Below are 10,098 nucleotides of genomic sequence, written 5' to 3'. Positions count from 1 at the left end.
ACTGGCTTCGCACTATTGAGAACAACCTGGAAGTTGCCGGAGTCGGCGACAATGAGAAGGTTTTGTTCGCCACTCATTATCTTTCTGGACCTGCCCGCGCTTGGTGGAAAACGTCAAGGCTATTCAAGCTGAGGGACATGTCATCAACTGGGAAGAATTCAAGACCAAGTTCCGCAAGACCCACATTCCATCAGGACTGATTAAGCTCATGAAGGACAAATTCATGAATCTGAAGCAAGGAAGCATGACTGTGGTGGAATATATGGACAAGTTCACCACTCTGTCCAGGTATGCTCCAGAAGACACCGACACTGAAGAAAAGAAGAAGGACCGTTTCCTGAATGGTCTGCATGATGAGATGCAGAGTATTTTGGTCGCTGTTCCGTACCCTGACCTTGAGTCCCTTGTTGATGCCTCTATCATGGTGGAGAGCAAGCGCAAGAGTGCGTTTGAGAACCGCAAGCGCAAGGCAATGATGCAGCAAGGCAGCTCCAGCAATCAGCGACCCCGCAGCTTTCCTCCACCAAGGCCGGCGCCCCAGCAGCAGAGGACACCACCCCCTGCACCTCGCCCCAACAACCCCAACCGCAACTTCAACCCTCAGCGTTCTGGAGGAAGCAACTATAATCCCAACTACAACCGCCAGAACAACACTGTCCGCCCTGCCACCAATGGATGCTACACCTGCGGACAGCCGGGTCATTTCTCCAAGGAGTGTCCCAACAAGATGAACACTGCTCAGCGCCCCAACGCGCCCAAGCCAAATCAGGGTCAAGCCCGTACTGCCGCCGGAAGGAACCCGAACCAGAAGAAGTCTGCTGGACCAGCTAGGGGACACCTCAACCATGTCAACGCAGAAGAAGCTCAGGAAGCTCCGGATATTGTTCTGGGTACGTTCCCTGTCAACTCAGTCCCCTCGACTGTTTTGTTCGACTCTGGAGCCTCGCATTCTTTTGTTACCAAGCCCTTTGTGAAAAAGGGAGGCTTAACCCCCACCCCCTTGAAACGACCTATGCTCGTACAAATCCCTGGATCCACTAGCAGAACCCAGAGTTCCTGCAAAGAGGTTCCCATAGATATTCAGGGAAAGCGTTTCCACGCAAATCTGATAGTGTTGGGTGAGCAAGGGTTGGAAGTTATTTTAGGGATGGATTGGATGGTGAAGTACAAGGGGCATATAGACTGTGCTCGCCGAGCTATAACCATGACTGCTGAGGACGGGGAAGTAGTTGAGCACGTGGCGACCATGCCCTCATCTAAGGCCTTATGCAAGAAGAGTGTCGCTAGTCCAGCCCTGCATGAAGTACCCATAGTTTGTGAGTACCCTGATGTCTTTCCCGATGAGCTACCCGGTATGCCCCCTGATCGGGATATCGAGTTTATCATCGAGCTAGTTCCCGGAACTGCCCCCATCGCTCAGCGACCTTACCGGATGAACCCGCAGGAATTAGTTGAGTTGAAGAAGCAGTTGGATGACATGTTGAGGAAAGGATTGATTCGCCCGAGCGCATCACCCTGGGGATCTCCCGTTATCTTTGTGGATAAGCGGGACGGTACTATCCGCCTGTGCGTGGATTACCGAAAACTGAATGATGTCACCATCAAAAACAAATACCCCCTCCCGAAGATTGAAGATTTGTTCGACCAGATGAATGGCGCCCGAGTTTTCTCCAAGATTGATCTCCGAACGGGTTATCATCAACTCAAGGTTCGAGAGTCAGACATTCCCAAAACTGCCTTCACCACACGGTATGGCCTTTTTGAATATACCGTGATGTCCTTCGGACTGACCAATGCCCCTGCCTATTTCATGAATCTCATGAACAAGGTGTTCATGAAGTACCTCGACAAGTTTGTCGTGGTTTTCATCGACGATATTCTGATCTACTCCAAGAATGAAGAAGAGCATGCTGAACATCTGCGGATTGTTTTGGGAACTCTCCGAGACCATCAGCTTTACGCCAAGTTTAGTAAATGTGAATTCTGGCTGAGAGAAGTAGGATTCCTTGGTCATGTCATTTCTGCCGGAGGAGTGTCAGTCGACCCGTCCAAAATTCAGTCCATCATGGAGAAGAAAGCCCCTACCAATCAGACCGAAGTCCGCGCCTTTCTAGGATTGGCGGGTTATTACCGCAAGTTCGTTGAGGGATTCTCCAGCATTGCAAGACCCTTAATGCAGCTGTTGAAGAAGGATAAGAAGTTCGAGTGGACCGATAAATGTGAGGCCAGTTTTTAGGAACTCAAGAAGAGATTAGTCACAGCCCCCGTCTTGACCATGCCCGATATCACCAAGGATTTTGATGTCTACTGCGATGCATCAAAACTTGGTTTGGGAAGTGTGTTGATGCAAGAAGGCAAGGTGATAGCCTATTTGTCAAGACAACTTCGACCGCACGAGATGAACTACCCCACGCATGACTTAGAGCTTGCTGCTGTAGTTCACGCCCTGAAGACCTGGCGCCACCATGTAGTGGGAAATCGCTGTGAAATCTACACCGACCACAAGAGTCTGAAGTACATCTTCACTCAGCGGGAGCTGAATATGAGGCAGAGTAGATGGATGGAGCTCATCAAGGACTACGATCTCGGTATTCATTATCATCCTGGTAAAGCCAATGTCGTAGCTGATGCCCTTAGTCGAGAGCCCTGTTCATTGAACGCCCTGATAAAAATTGCTCAACCCAAGCTGTATGAAGAACTTGAGGAGTTCGGCCTCGAGTTGGTTAGCCACGGTTTCCTGGCAAATCTTGAGCTGCAGCCTACTTTGTTTGATCAGATCAAAGAAGCTCAGGTGGGACATGAAAGTATTGAAGGAATCAAACGGAGGATGGATAGGGAAGAAGTTCCTGGCTTCACCATTGATGCCAAAGGAGTTTTGTGGTACAAGGGATGCCTCTGTGTACCTAATATCGAAGACTTGAAACAACTCATCATGAAGGAAGCTCACGACACCCCCTACTCAATCCACCCCGGAGGAACCAAGATGTATCAAGACCTGAAGAAACAATTTTGGTGGCACGGTATGAAGCGCGAGATAGCGTTTTTCATTGCTCGTTGCGACGTGTGCCAGAGAGTGAAGGCTGAGCATCAACGACCAGCTGGATTACTCCAACCCCTCAAAGTTCCCGAATGGAAATGGGAAGAAGTTGGAATGGATTTCATTACAGGATTGCCTAAATCTCAGCGCGGTCACGACTCCATCTGGGTTATCGTTGACCGACTTACCAAAGTTGCTCATTTCATCCCGGTGAAGACCAACTATAATGGTACCAAGCTAGCTGACCTTTATATATCCCGTATTGTTAGTCTCCACGGAGTCCCCAAGAGGATAGTGTCAGATCGAGGTACCCAATTCACCTCGAAATTCTGGAAGAGCCTGCATGAAGCCCTTGGAACCAAGCTAGCCTTTAGCACTGCCTACCACCCACAGACCGGAGGCCAAACAGAAAGAGTAAACCAGATTCTTGAAGATATGCTTCGTGCTTGCGTCCTCGCCTATGGAGCAAAGTGGGAAGATTGCCTACCCTTCGCAGAATTCTCTTACAACAATAGCTACCAAGCTATTCTGCAGATGGCCCCCTTTGAAGCCCTATATGGTCGCCGTTGTCGAACCCCTCTCAACTGGTCCGAGACCGGAGATAGCCAAGTTTTTGGACCTGACCATCTTCGCGAAGCTGAAGAACAAGTTCAACTGATCCGCGATCGCCTCAAGGCCGCTCAATCCCGTCAGAAAAGTTATGCTGATTCCAAGCGACGTTAATTGACCTTCAAGGTTGGAGATCATGCTTATCTTCGCGTCACTCCACTCAAGGGAATGCAAAGATTTCACGTCAGAGGGAAGCTTGCCCCCAGATATATTGGGCCCTTCAAGGTTCTCGCTCGTCGAGGTGAAGTATCTTATCAACTGGAACTGCCTGCTGAATTAGCGGATTTCCATGATGTGTTTCATATCTCTCTACTTCGACGATGCCTCCAAGTGCCCGACAAGCCTGAGACGTTCAAGAACATCGATTATCGCACCCTCGACCTCAACACCGACCTAACCTATCATGAAGTACCCCTTCGGATTCTGGAAGAAACTGTTCGTCTCACCCGAAGAAGAAAGATTAAATTCTGTAAAGTCCAGTGGACTAAACACTCCGAGGAGGAAGCCACTTGGGAACGAGAAGATCAACTTCGGAAGGATTTCCCCGCACTCTTCAGTTCTTAGCCACCGAATCTCAAGGACGAGATTCATTTTAAGGGGAGAAGGTTTGTAACAACCCAACTTTTGTGTATTTGTTTAAAATTTTGGAATACAAATTTTTGGGCCAACAAAAACTTTTTCTATATTTAAATATTTGCATGCATATAGTTGATATTGCATTTGATTGTTGGATGGGTGTGTTTGTCACTTGTGGAAATTACATTTTGTGGGTTAATGTCTAAAACCCATTTCTTCATGTGACCTTGGTTATTATTTTTATTTATTTCTAGTTTTAATTAAAATTAATCATGACACAAACTATGTCACTCTTTTCTTCTTATTAATTGTGAAATTAAAATTCCCTTTCTCACTAAAACCTTAGGACTTGAATTTCCCCTATCACATAAGTGGATCTTACAAGATCACCTTTATACTTTATTTGTTTCCATCTTTTCTTTCTCTCTACTTAACCAAAAAAATTAATTTGAAAAATTCATTGGTCTAATAATATTGCTCTCATCTCACTACTACCCTTGAATTCACAAAAAAAATCAAAAGAGGTGAGTCATACCAAAATATTGAAGTTGTGCCAAAATTGGGAAATGGTCACATAGACCATGGGCTAGTTGAATTTTTGCCCTCCCTCTTTTTCTTCCCTTTTTCTTTTTCAGCCGACCATTTCTCTCTCTCTCTCCACTCACTCTCCACACACACTTGGACACATGCATGTACACTAACCCATCGAGTGTATGAGAAGGAAAGAGAGAGATAGAGGTGGCCGGGGGCTTGGAATGCGCATGCTGCCAATTCGCATGCCTCCACCCAGATCGGACAAAGCCTGGAAGAGCTGCATGCTCTACTCCCCCTCTCCTGTCCCTCCCCTACTCAAACCTAGAGGATCTCCCGTCACATATTCACTTTGGCAAGGCCCGCACGGTGCATCTCAACCTTCTCTCCTTTCTGCGGCACCAGCTGGCGAAACCAGGAGGCCTCGACGCAGATGCACCTCCCTACTCCTCCTAGACCAACCTACCAGGCACCCCTTCTCGTTATGCAGCAACACCGACCCCCAACCGGCGACGAACGTGTCACCCTGGACACGGCCACGCTGGCCACCCCACGCTCCCGTTCTGGTGGCCATGGTCGCCCTGCGGTGGAGGAGGAGACCTTCCCTATGACGCCCGTGCACGGACAAGACCTTCCCCAACCTCTTCTGCACGCACGCGGCCGAGCAACGCCACGGGAATTCCGTCGAATAGCTGGCAGGCGCGACTGGACGCAACCTTGCACGCCAAGCCGTGCGACCCCGACGCCGCACTTCCCTCCAAACCATGGCGCCGTCGCTCAGACACGTTGCCTCGCCGCCCATCGCGCCCAATCCCCTGCTGCCGCCCACCTTCTTTTCCTCGCCGGACCTGGCGCACCGTACGCCGGCCGTTCCACTATAAAAAGGGCACAGGCCACATCCGCTCAAACCACCTCGCCACCGTACCCCTCATTCACCACCAGCCCACCTCCCCAGAGGAGAAGATCCCCTCCTCTCCCTACTGACCGTGGCCGTGCTCGATGCCGGCAAGCACACGGGGAAGGTTGCCGACGCGGGAACCCCGCTGTTCTTCCCTTCTCCATGCTCCATGGTTACTCACGTCCATCCTTTCACTAACGCTCGCACCCATTTCTTCCAGGGACCCTGTAGAAGATGGCGTTCCGAGCGGCGTCCGCGACCTGTCGCCTGATGGCGTGTATTTCACACGTTCGTTGGGCAACCCCAAGAGGAAGGTATGATGCGCACAGCAGCAAGTTTTCCCTCAGAAAGAAACCAAGGTTTATCGAACCAGGAGGAGCCAAGAAGCACGTTGAAGGTTGATGGCGGCGAGATGTAGTGCGGCGCAACACCAGTGATTCCGGCGCCAACGTGGAACCTGCACAACACAACCAAAGTACTTTGCCCCAACGAAACAGTGAGGTTGTCAATCTCACCGGCTTGCTGTAACAAAGGATTAACCGTATTGTGTGGAAGATGATTGTTTGCAGAAAACAGTAGAACAAGTATTGCAGTAGATTGTATTTCAGTAAAGAGAATTGGACCGGGGTCCACAGTTCACTAGAGGTGTCTCTCCCATAAGACGAACAGCATGTTGGGTGAACAAATTACAGTTGGGCAATTGACAAATAAAGAGAGCATGACCATGCACATACATATCATGATGAGTATAGTGAGATTTAATTGGGCATTACGACAAAGTACATAGACCGTCATCCAACTGCATCTATGCCTAAAAAGTCCACCTTCAGGTTATCATCCGAACCCCCTCCAGTATTAAGTTGCTAACAACAGACAATTGCATTAAGTATGGTGCGTAATGTAACTAGTGACTACATCCTTGAACATAGCACTAATGTTTTATCCCTAGTGGCAACAGCACAACACAACCTTAGAACTTTCTCACATCGTCCTGTGTCAATGCGAGGCATGAACCCACTATCGAGCATAAGTACTCCCTCTTGGAGTTACAAGCATCTACTTGGCCAGAGCATCTACTAGTAACGGAGAGCATGCAAGATCATAAACAACACATAGCATAACTTTGATAATCAACATAACAAGTATTCTCTATTCATCGGATCCCAACAAACGCAACATATAGAATTACAGATAGATGATCTTGATCATGTTAGGCAGCTCACAAGATCCGACAATGATAGCACAATGGGGAGAAGACAACCATCTAGCTACTGCTATGGACCCATAGTCCAGGGGTAGACTACTCACACATCACACCGGAGGTGACCATGGCGGTGTAGAGTCCTCCGGGAGATGATTCCCCTCTCCGGCAGGGTGCCGGAGGCGTTCTGCTGGATCCCCCGAGATGGGATCGGCGGCGGCGGCGTCTCTGGAAGGTTTTCCGTATCGTGGTTCTCGATACTTTGGGGGTTTCGTCACGGAGACTTTTTATAGGCGGAAGGGCAGGTCAAGAGGCGGCACGGGGCCCCACACTACAGGCCGGCGCGGCCAAGGGGGCCGCGCCGCCCTATGGTGTGGCCCCTCCGTGGCCCCTCTTCGTCTCTCCTTCGGACTTCCGGGAAGCTTCGTGAGAAAATAGGCCCCTGGGCTTTGATTTCGTCCAATTCCGAGAATATTTCCTTACTAGGATTTCTGAAACCAAAAACAGCAGAAAAACAAGAATCGGCACTTCGGCATCTTGTTAATAGGTTAGTTCCGTAAAATGCACGAATATGACATAAAGTGTGCATAAAACATGTAGATAACATCAATAATGTGGCATGGAACATAAGAAATTATCGATACGTCGGAGACGTATCAGCATCCCCAAGCTTAGTTCTGCTCGTCCCGAGCGGTAAAACGATAACACGAGATAATTTCCGGAGTGACATGCCATCATAATCTTGATCATACTATTTGTAAAGCATATGTAGTGAATGCAGCGATCAAAACAATGTATATGACATGAGTAAACAAGTGAATCATATAGCAAAGACTTTTCATGAATAGCACTTCAAGACAAGCATCAATAAGTCTTGCATAAGAGTTAACTCATAAAGCAATAATTCAAAGTAAAGATATTGAAGCAACACAAAAGAAGATTAAGTTTCAGCGGTTGCTTTCAACTTGTAACATGTATATCTCATGGATATTGTCAACATAGAGTAATATAATAAGTGCAATAAGCAAGTATGTAGGAATCAATGCACAGTTCACACAAGTGTTTGCTTCTTGAGGTGGAGAGAAATAGGTGAACTGACTCAACATTGAAAGTAAAAGAATAGTCCTCCATAGAGGAAAAGCATCGATTGCTATATTTGTGCTAGAGCTTTGATTTTGAAAACATGAAACAATTTTGTCAACGGTAGTAATAAAGCATATGCATCATGTAAATTATATCTTATAAGTTGCAAGCCTCATGCATAGCGTACTAATAGTGCCCGCACCTTGTCCTAATTAGCTTGGACTACCGGGTCATCACAATGCATTGTTTTTACCAAGTGTCACAAAGGGGTACCTCTATGCCACCTGTACAAAGGTCTAAGGAGAAAGCTCGCATTGGATTTCTCGCTATTGATTATTCTTCAACTTAGACATCCATACCGGGACAACATAGACAATAGATAATGGACTCCTCTTTTATGCATAAGCATATACCAACAATTAATAATTTTCTCATTTGAGATTTGAGGATTGTTGTCCAAAACTGAAACTTCCACCATGGAGCATGGCTTTAGTTAGCGGCCCAATGTTCTTCTCTAACATATGCATGCTTAACCATATGGTGGTAGATCTCTCTTACTTCAGACAAGACGGACATGCATAGCAACTCACATGAAATTCAACAATGAAAAGTTGATGGCGTCCCCAGTGAACATGGTTATCGCACAACAAGCAACTTAATAAGAGATAAAGTGCATAATTACATATTCAATACCACAATAGTTTTTAAGCTATTTGTCCCATGAGCTATATATTGCAAAGGTGAATGATGGAATTTTAAAGGTAGCACTCAAGCAATTTACTTTGGAATGGCGGAAAAATACCATGTAGTATAGGTAGGTATGGTGGACACAAATGGCATAGTGGTTGGCTCAAGTATTTTGGATGCATGAGAAGTATTCCCTCTCGATACAAGGTTTAGGCTAGCAAGGCTTATTTGAAACAAACACAAGGATGAACCGGTGCAGCAAAACTCACATAAAAGACATATTGAAAACATTATAAGACTCTACACCGTCTTCCTTGTTGTTCAAACTCAAAACTAGAAATTATCTAGACCTTAGAGAAACCAAATATGCAAACCAAATTTTAGCATGCTCTATGTATTTCTTCATTAATGGGTGCAAAGCATATGATGCAAGAGCTTAATCATGAGCACAACAATTGCCAAGTATCACATTACCCAAGACATTTATAGCAATTACTACATGTATCATTTTCCAATTCCAACCATATAACAATTTAACGAAGGAGAAACTTCGCCATGAATACTATGAGTAGAAACCAAGGACATACTTGTCTATATGCTACAGCGGAGCGTGTCTCTCTCCCATAAAGTGAATGCTAGGATCCATTTTATTCAAACAAAACAAAAAACAAAAACAAACCGACGCTCCAAGAAAAAGCACATAAGATGTGATGGAATAAAAATATAGTTTCAGGGGAGGAACCTGATAATGTTGTCGATGAAGAAGGGGATGCCTTGGGCATCCCCAAGCTTAGACGCTTAAGTCTTCTTGATATATGCAGGGGTGAACCACCGGGTGCATCCCCAAGCTTAGAGCTTTCACTCTCCTTGATCATGTTGCATCATACTCCTCTCTTGATCCTTGAAAACTTCCTCCACACCAAACTCGAAACAACTCATTAGAGGGTTAGTGCACAATATAAATTGACATATTCAGAGGTGACACAATCATTCTTAACACTTCTGGACATTGCATAATGCTACTGGACACTAATGGATCAAAGAAATTCATCCAACATAGCGAAAGAGGCAATGCGAAATAAAAGGCAGAATCTGTCAAAACAGAACAGTTCGTATTGACGAATTTTAAAATGGCACCAGACTTGCTCAAATGAAAATGCTCAAATTGAATGAAAGTTGCGTACATATCTGAGGATCATGCACGTAAATTGGCTTAATTTTCTGAGTTACCTACAGGGAGGTGGACCCAGATTCGTGACAGCAAAGAAATCTGGAACTGTGCAGTAATCCAAATCTAGTACTTACTTTTCTATCAACGGCTTAACTTGGCACAACAAAACACAAAACTAAGATAAGGAGAGGTTGCTACAGTAGTAAACAACTTCCAAGACACAAAATAAAAACAAAGTACTGTAGGTAAAAACATGGGTTGTCTCCCATAAGCGCTTTTCTTTAACGCCTTTCAGCTAGGCGCAG

General features: G+C 46.2%; 1 pseudogene; it reads left to right on the top strand.

The window, feature by feature from the left end:
• Positions 1–358: 358 nt before the first annotated feature.
• On the top strand, positions 359–3,926 carry LOC139835557 (uncharacterized; annotated as a pseudogene).
• The last annotated feature ends 6,172 nt before the right edge of the window (positions 3,927–10,098 follow it).

Source organism: Lolium perenne, chromosome 2 (genome assembly GCF_019359855.2).
Source record: "Lolium perenne isolate Kyuss_39 chromosome 2, Kyuss_2.0, whole genome shotgun sequence".
Lineage (NCBI taxonomy): Eukaryota > Viridiplantae > Streptophyta > Magnoliopsida > Poales > Poaceae > Lolium > Lolium perenne.
This window is presented reverse-complemented; position numbering and strand designations above follow the sequence as displayed.